General features: G+C 38.2%; 1 pseudogene; it reads right to left on the reverse strand.

Annotated features, from left to right (window-relative positions):
• Window positions 1-1,873: 1,873 nt before the first annotated feature.
• On the reverse strand, window positions 1,874-5,770 carry LOC113278302 (annotated as a pseudogene).
• Window positions 5,771-8,712: the final 2,942 nt, after the last annotated feature.

An 8,712-nucleotide genomic window follows, 5' to 3' on the forward strand; every position in this document is an offset into this window, starting at 1 on the left:
TCGAACACCAGCGTGGCGCCCGTCTTTAACACAGACGCGCGCTGGATGTTACGACTCAATGTTCAAAGCAACAGATTTGATGATTTGGACATTCATTTTTTATGTTTGTTCGTGCCATAGTGGGAGCAAAATGAACAAATTCTGAGTTTGTTCATCCCATAACAACTGCTCTAAGGTTCGTGGCGTCAATTATGTTGGTACATTTATCCTTAATTTGGTGATCGACTGTTAACGTGACTATTGAATTAAATCTTTTATATCGGTGAGATGAGTACTAAAAAAAAAAAGATTGTGGCCTTCGGTTCGGAAGAAGGAAGCTCTAGCAAGAAGTTATTTACCACTGCTAGTTAGAAAAGCATTCCAACAATGATCACCCAATATATAGTCTCAATACAATTTTTACAGTAAACTCGTCAATAATGGAGGCAAAAGCTAAGTTTTCCGTACATATTGTGTTCATAGACAATCGAAGTAATATATTTGTGTACATAGATAATTTTTGACACACAGCTATGCTCTTCTGTACTACCCGTCTATGATAAACTAGCTGGTACCCGGGTTGCATCAACTGAACTCTAAATGAGTCAAAAAATACTCCCAGATAACCAAACGAGAGAAGAGTTATGTACAACCAAAAACAAGGAAAAAGATAAAATTAAAAGAACGATTGCCCCATGGCACCATTGGAATTCAACACAGCAAGTAAAAGTAGAAGATTGGACAAGTATTTGGCCTTAAAAATCGGCAATTATCTCAGCAAGTTTGTGGAATGAGTTATATGAAAAAATCCCAGCAATTATCTCAAAAAAGAAAAGGTGGAAAACATTGCAGAAATCAACAACGGCAAGGCCTATAAAGGACCCCGATTTCTTTGTCGTAATCTTTTCTTTCTTGCTTATCCCCGACACGAGTACCCGATTTGACTGAAACTAATGTACGGCACCATCTGGACCATGCAGTTCTTGTACCTATACTTTCTTATGTTCCGATGTCTTGCCTTTTCCTCCAAGCATATTTTCACAACACTAAATCTCTTCTGCCATTCATAACAAAAAGATGGATACATATCACCATCTAATCGAACATGTAATAGAGTTTCACCATTCTGTAAAGACACTGCGCTTCTTAAGTAGTGATAGGATGGGATATCCAATTTTGTCATCAGTTTTTGGTCAGTTTTGAACAGTTTAAACCAAGACTCTCTGACCCCATAATCTTTCATCTCCCATATCTCAAAACCAACCCAAGAAACACTGCGAAGCAACCAAAGGCAACCTCTCAACACAAATCAGACCATTATAACTCCCCAAGATTTGGATATTGTGGTAAAACTGCTTTTGAAATGGGTACTCAATATATACAGCCTCATCGGATATCACTGATCTCGATCGCGTGCTGTATATATGTTTCTCATAGTTTTTATGAACTTTACGTACTTCACTCGCAGTTGTAGGAGTTTGATATTTCCCTTTCTAGTATCTTGATTACTTTTCATCTTACCAAAACTAATGTCATGAGTTAGTAAATTATTCCATGATTTGCATACGCACCTGAATCCTGCGATAGATTTTGCTGGTAAGCATAAGAGGATTTCGATGATTAAATCTTCCGTTAAGTTGGCCACTGATCTTTTACTTCTCGATGCCTTTCCTCTCTTTTCCATTGTCAACTTAGTTTTTTTTTTTTTTTTTTAGAGATAGATGTTTAGGGTTTTGTGACTCTACAAATATATATCCACACACACATGCTTCGGGAAGCATATGTTGCAAGACAATTAATCAAATGCATGCGTGGTTGCGCCCACCAGAACCATGTTGGTACGGAATTTCAACTTAGGGTGGCTTCTTATTTGATTTGATTGTTGAGATTGGTGTTTTTTCTTTTTTTTCTTTCTTTTTTGTTGCCCGCATTCAGGCCAGATTGCCTGAAATACGAAAATCCCCCCAACAGACTTTGACCCTCTGATACAGAATTCGAGAAAACATTTAAAGCAGTTCTAGTAACAGGAACCAAACTACACCTATCGAGAGAGCAAAAAAAAAAAAAAAAGAGTTCCCATGTTGTCAGTGAATTCCTTGCGTTCCTGCCTCCTTCACCAAAACATCTGCTATGCGTGAAATTTATCCCCAAACTATCTTAAGAGCTGCAGAGATGATAGCTTGATTTCTCCATTGAACTGAGCTGCATTTCCCTTGCGCGTAATCAATTTCTCTTTGACAATCTCCTTCAGCCCCAAAATCTGTGATGGCCATGTCTCTTGCCCAATAAGCTGCTTCGAGCAAAGTCAGAGCCTCTGCTTTTTCAGGACTGGTTGCAAAGAAGGTCCCAGCTCTAGCTTGGATAGCTGAACCATCTTCGGTTGAGATTGCTTTCCTGACACCAAAAAGAAAAGAGTAATGTGTTTTTAGCAAAAGCAGTCATCGATTGGAAAAACAGAGAAAATATGGATCTATGAATTACAATGTGCAGTAAATATGCTAAATGCCAGCTTCTCAGCAATGTCACATTTGCTGCCAAATTAAGTTAAATTTCATTTTGAAGATGAGACAACCCAGATTCCTCGATGCTTGTCGTAACAATTAAAATTCATTATTTGAAATCACAAAATAAGCAAACCTACAACTGCTACATACTTTTTTCTATCAGCTCGAGTAAAGTCCTCTCTCAGAAAGCAACTATCTATTGGTGTTTGGAATTTTGGTATACGAGTGTATGTACAAACCAAGTGTCACGTATATTTTCTTCCATCTACTCGAGTAAGGTCCTCTCTCATTATATGTAGTTTATGTTTACCTTGCGACTCATCAAGAAAGCAATATGGGAGGTAGGAACGGTAGGCTATATGTAGAACTAAACAAATATCAGTAAGGACTCCAGATATGTGTAGTAAGTTTAAGAACTTGTGTTTTTGTCGTGCCAGACAGTTTGTCAAATTGGTTATGCTCATGGATAATTCTGGTTGCTCAGTAGTTAGTGTAGACTGTAGTAGCAAGGTAATATCAACCAGCATACACTATGGTTTGCCGAAACCCAAAGACATACTTGGGAAGTAATAAAATGAGGTGCTAGATAGAGTGACTCAGGGGTTTGGCATACCTCTGTAAAGAAACCCTTTTCTTCAGCTGGGCGTACGTCATAGACGTCAACTAAACTTTGGAAGTTGTAAGTTTTGCCAGTTTTATATATCATTCCCGGCAGTTCAATTGACAATTTCTGCAGTAAGTTAAGAAGAAAATTAAGAATTATAGTTACAGGTATACATGCCGAACAGGGTTAATTGGTGAGCTTACTTTTAATAAGTATAATTCATCTTTGAGATCTGTTTATTACAAGAAAAACTGATATCATGAGTTAGTAAGTTACACCGTGGTTTGTATACATACCTGAATCTTGCGAAAGATTTTACTGGTAAGCTTAAGAGAATGTCGATGATGGAATATTCCGATAAGTTGGCCATTGACCATTCACTTCTCGTCCTCTTTCTTTCTAGCAGCAAACTTAGTCTATTTTTGTAGGGTAACATGTGATGTTGCAAGAAGATCAACTGCATGCATGGTTGCACCCAATAGAACATGTTACCAAGGAAACATCATCTTAGGACAGCTAATTATAAAAGCCCATTGCACTAGTCACTCTAATAGTGAGAAAGGTTAGGTAAATGATCATAAGACCGACTCCTAACATCTTGCTTGGCTGCATATTGTTCCGAAGTAACACAATCAGGGCCCAGATAAGTCCTGACATGAGAAACCCCATCGTATAAATCAAGCTACTATCTCGTGGAAGCATATATGATGCAGGACTATTAGACCAAGCTCCAATCAGCAACGAGATTCCCCAACCCATAAGTGTGTTGAACATAGGCCCAGCATAACATCCTGACATTGCAATTTGTACTCCATCCCCACCATTAATAGCCAGAGCAACATTTGACATCAAATCACCCATAGAGTTTCCCCATGCAAGTACAGTTAATCCAAGGATTGACGGGTTAATCCCAAAAATGACCCCCTACGCCACTAGGAATGCCACAAGCTCATTAGCCACAATGTAGAACCAGATAATACTCATGAAGAATCCCCCGAAAACCCAAGGAAATAAGAACCTTCGAGGGGGATGATCAGCTCGTGTGAAGTATGCTGCAAGACTGCCAAGTGTAGCACCAAGTAAAAATCCTATGATGCACGAAAAGATTCTGCTTGTAGATCTCATATTATCTTGTGTATTCCACAAAACTGCAAGAAGCATTGGAGCCAAGGAAGCACTAGCAACAGCTAAAAATTTCGACCACCGTTCTTCCTCAACAATAGGAATTGTCAGCTGTCTAGGGAGAGCCAAAGGCATCTCCATTAGGGTAAATAACTTATACGAACAAGAAATTTTCTTTCTATCTGCACATGTTTCATCATCAACCCAACCCCATAACAGCCTCGAGCTTTCATCCATACCATGCATCTGTGAGTGATTTGAATAAATAGCAACATTTGATGCCCACATCCATTGCGGTAATGTATTCTGTAGTTCTGGTGAATAGATCTCATGATTCACCTCAAGCAACGGACTATAAAAAGATTCTTCATCTTCACTTCCATTTGAGAAAATACTTCCTCTAACAGGAAGCAACGGCGTCACAACATCAAATCTCAACTTCGGCGCATGTTTCCTAAAGAACTCATTTGCAGCAACAGCAATCGCATAAACAACATAAATCGAAACAAACGCAATTGCCCCCATGACACTAATCTTACCAATAATCAAAATCACAGACAACGACACAAGAATAAACAAGAAGAAACTTATATCTCTGATAAAACACTTCCTATCAATCCTCACCCTCTTCTCCGCAACAAACAATGATAACATCCCAACAACAACACAAGTAACAAAAACAGTTCCTCCCAACACGCTATTCAACCCAACTTCACCAGCATCAGTCCCAACAAAAGCAGCTATACTAGCAAACACATCAGGTGCACCGTTACCCAACGGAAGCAACGTAACACCCGCAACAGTCGGTGGCAATTTCAATAATTTCGACAACTTAGCTAACGAACAACAAAAGTAATCAGCGGCAGTATTACCTAACAGATAAAACAATGCTCCAAGCCATAATGCAAGTACCATATATCCAAACGCATGAAAATTCTGACAATCGCAGTAGAAAAATGTAATGTAATCGAAATAACCACCAGATGTACACGACGGATGTGCTTTCAAGAACTCACATTCACTTGCAAAACCTTCATGTTTCCGAATTCCTGAACAGAAAGATGGACTCTTCACTGCCAAATTGTTTTCATCGTCAACTATAGAGGTTGAGTTTCACCCAGTTTCAAACATCCTCCTCTGTATAACTCCTCCAAATTCATTATTAGAATCCAAATTTGGGGAAAAAGACTCTAATTTACTATCAACTGTATGGCTTTGTGAGCGGAAAAAGAAAATCACAAAAACTAAACCACACATACCATTGAAAATACCTCGGTAACGACGAGCCATTGTTGTGATCAAAAGGGAATCTGGGATTCTTCTTCGATCACTAAATACCGAGAAATTAGGTGAAATGGTTTTCTTAGAATCGGAAGATTTGGAAGAAGATTAGGTTATTGAATTGGAAATTGTGGATTTGAAGATTTAGATTTAGAGTTGGGATTGATGTAACTTAGGGGAATTTGGATATAACTGACAAATTCAGGGTTTGGGGGAGAATGAAGGAGACAAATTGGGAAGTTTCTCTGTTCTTCGTTTCGTTTTCTTCTCGACAGGTTTGCATACTGCGCTCGATTTAATGCTTTAGAGCCCCGAAACTGGAACATACTGGTATTCAACCACGGACCCACCCGTGGGCCAAAAAGGCTCGTCACATCCTTTAGTTTGACTTTGAGCCACGTCATAGCGGCAAGACTGGGGAGGAATTAGGGGATGTCCAGCATTTCCGAGATTGTTGTTTGGTTTGGATCTTTTGATGCAATTCCCATCGAAATCAGCAAAAAAAAAGAAAAAAAAAAATCTTTTGTTGAGCCACGTGGACTAACTAACACGTTTTTGCACTATAAGAAATCAAAGGGTGGTTGATCGTCAAATTTTCATACGAAAGAAAATCATCAACGTGCTTAAAAGAAATGATGGGAAACGTATAGAAATTGCTTGCGGGTTGATTAAGAATGGAACGACTACTTTTAAACGGTCACCAGAACGGCTAGTTTCTACCCCTATAACTACTTTTCGAGTTTCATCTCACAAATTCACAATAACCTTTTATTTGATCAATTTCTTAATTTCAAACGCTTTCGATTTTCAACTATGAATCCTGATTTTGGTTCTTTTGAGGAAGATATGCATATGGATGAAATCTTGTATGAAGAAGAGGAAGAAATGTATATGGAGATCTTGCGTCAAATGGATGAAGAGCAATTCAAGATAGAAGGAAACGAAATTTTATGTTGCAATTACAAACCAGGATCATACCAAAGCCTTTGGAGCAGCCACATGAAGTTTCGACTAGAAGATGGACGTGGAGAGATCGACATTTTTACCACGAAAAGATGATGCATAATTATTTTATTCATGATTGTGTCTATTCCGATGAGGATTTTCAGCAACGATTCATCATATGGGACGCAACTTGACGCAAAGGATTATTGTCGAGCTATGTCAGGTACAAATTCTATTTGATTGGGAAAACAACCACCTTTAGGTATCTCAAATTGTTTTCCAAAACAATAGTCGAGCGTTTTAGTCCAACCTTTTTAAGAAGGCCTATTCAGGAAGATGTTCAAAGAATAACTCCAGAAAACGCCAGGAGGGATTTTCCAGGAATGCTAGGTAGTCTTGACTGCATGCAATGGACGTGGCATGCTCCTTGTTGAATGGGTCGGCCAATATAAGGGTCATTATCAAAAATCAACTGTAATTTTGTAAGCTTTAGCTACTTATTATTGTTGGTTTTGGCATGCTTTTTTTGGACTCCCGGGTTCAAATGACGATCTCAACATTTTGTATATGTCACAATTGTTTGAAGATATTAAGCATGAGGATCGCACCACACAGTAATTTATTCATCAAAGGTCATGACTACACTTAGGGTTATTATCTAGCAGGTGGAATCTATCCAAAATGGTCAAATACGGTTCAAGTTTATAGTCGCACATGTTTTGGACCGACGACTTCGAAGGATAAGAAGTATTTTAATGCTCAACAAATGAAATGCATAAAGGATATTGAACGTGCTTTTGGCATACTGCAAAGTGAAAAACCGGGAGTATAACAACCACACCCAATAAGTTGTTCAGCAATCTTTATGAACTAAACTCTAATTTAATTCTGAGATCACCAACTTAAAAAGAGAGACTCAATCAAGAATTATGTCTCTGTCCCAATACAATCAGAAAATCAAACAGATAGAAATCCGCGAGCCTGATTGATATGAGAAATAAATTGGATGGTATCAAAGACCAATGCCCAAGTGTCAATCAAGTTCTATCCAACAAACAAATTCGGATTTATCAACTGATTGAACGATGCACAACTTGTGATATTTCAATTATAATGCATATGAGTATGAGAATAATAGTTGGTCTTATCATGTTACACACAAATGAAATGTACTTATATTTAGATACGGGTTACTGTACCTAAACGTGTATATTGAGTTGAGTTAATAATAGTTGACCGAAGTTAGCCATATGAACAGTTTTTTCTTAGCCATATTCATCCAACACTTCTACATCAAATATGATGATCAATCAATCATGAAAGATAAACAAATGAATCTAATCGTATTTCAAATAGAGTTGTTCAATTTTTCAGTATCCCACAGAAATATATAAAAACAAATTGAATCGAAATCGGTTTGAGTTGTAATCGTACAACGTACTTATACAAGAATCAATTCATGAACATTAACCCAAGGATTGAAAATATTGCATTCCTTAAATCATAAATAATGTTGTAGTTCATGAGTATGAGAATCATACATAACCGATTCTAGAACTTCATCACTATGTTCGCAAACTCTTGGTACGCGAACAGCGGCTTCGGACCTTGTCCTAGACAAGCAGTTCGCAAATCCGGTTCGCGAACAACTGTTTTGGACCCAACTCTGGTAAACCCATTCGCTTACTAGTACTAGGTATGCAAAAAAAAAGTTTTGGACCTTCTCACAATCCATTTTCATACTAGGTACACAAACAAGAGTTCCGGACCTGGATCACATCACAATACAGTTCGCATACTAGGTATGCATACCGTGTTGTATCCAGACATGGGTATAAATAGTATAGTTGAGCTTAGATCTCTCAGCCACTACACCATTTTGAGCGTTTTGCAACTGTACACCGCTGTTGCAAATTGGGGTCGCAACTGCAGCCAGCTGTTGCGAACAGGGGAGGCGCGGATTTTCGCAACGGAAATGTAGCTCTTGCGAAACTTGATTCGCAACTGTTGTCGCAACTGCAAGAAGCAGTTGCGAGGAAAAAAGTTCGCAACAGCGAGTAAGCGGTTGCTAATTTTTTACTATTAGTTGTTAAATCTTGACTGAGTCAACGAAGAATGACCTGAAAAAGTAGCGGTAAAAATTTCGCAACAAATTTCAGATGTTGTTAAATATTTGCAACAAAAAAAAAGTCAACTCTTTATTGACCTGGTCAAATATTCCCCACAGTTCAATTTTATCCTGCAACTACCCCATAGCCCTCTGGTTCAGTCAATCAA

The sequence above is a fragment of the Papaver somniferum genome, chromosome 1 (assembly GCF_003573695.1).
Source record: "Papaver somniferum cultivar HN1 chromosome 1, ASM357369v1, whole genome shotgun sequence".
NCBI lineage: Eukaryota > Viridiplantae > Streptophyta > Magnoliopsida > Ranunculales > Papaveraceae > Papaver > Papaver somniferum.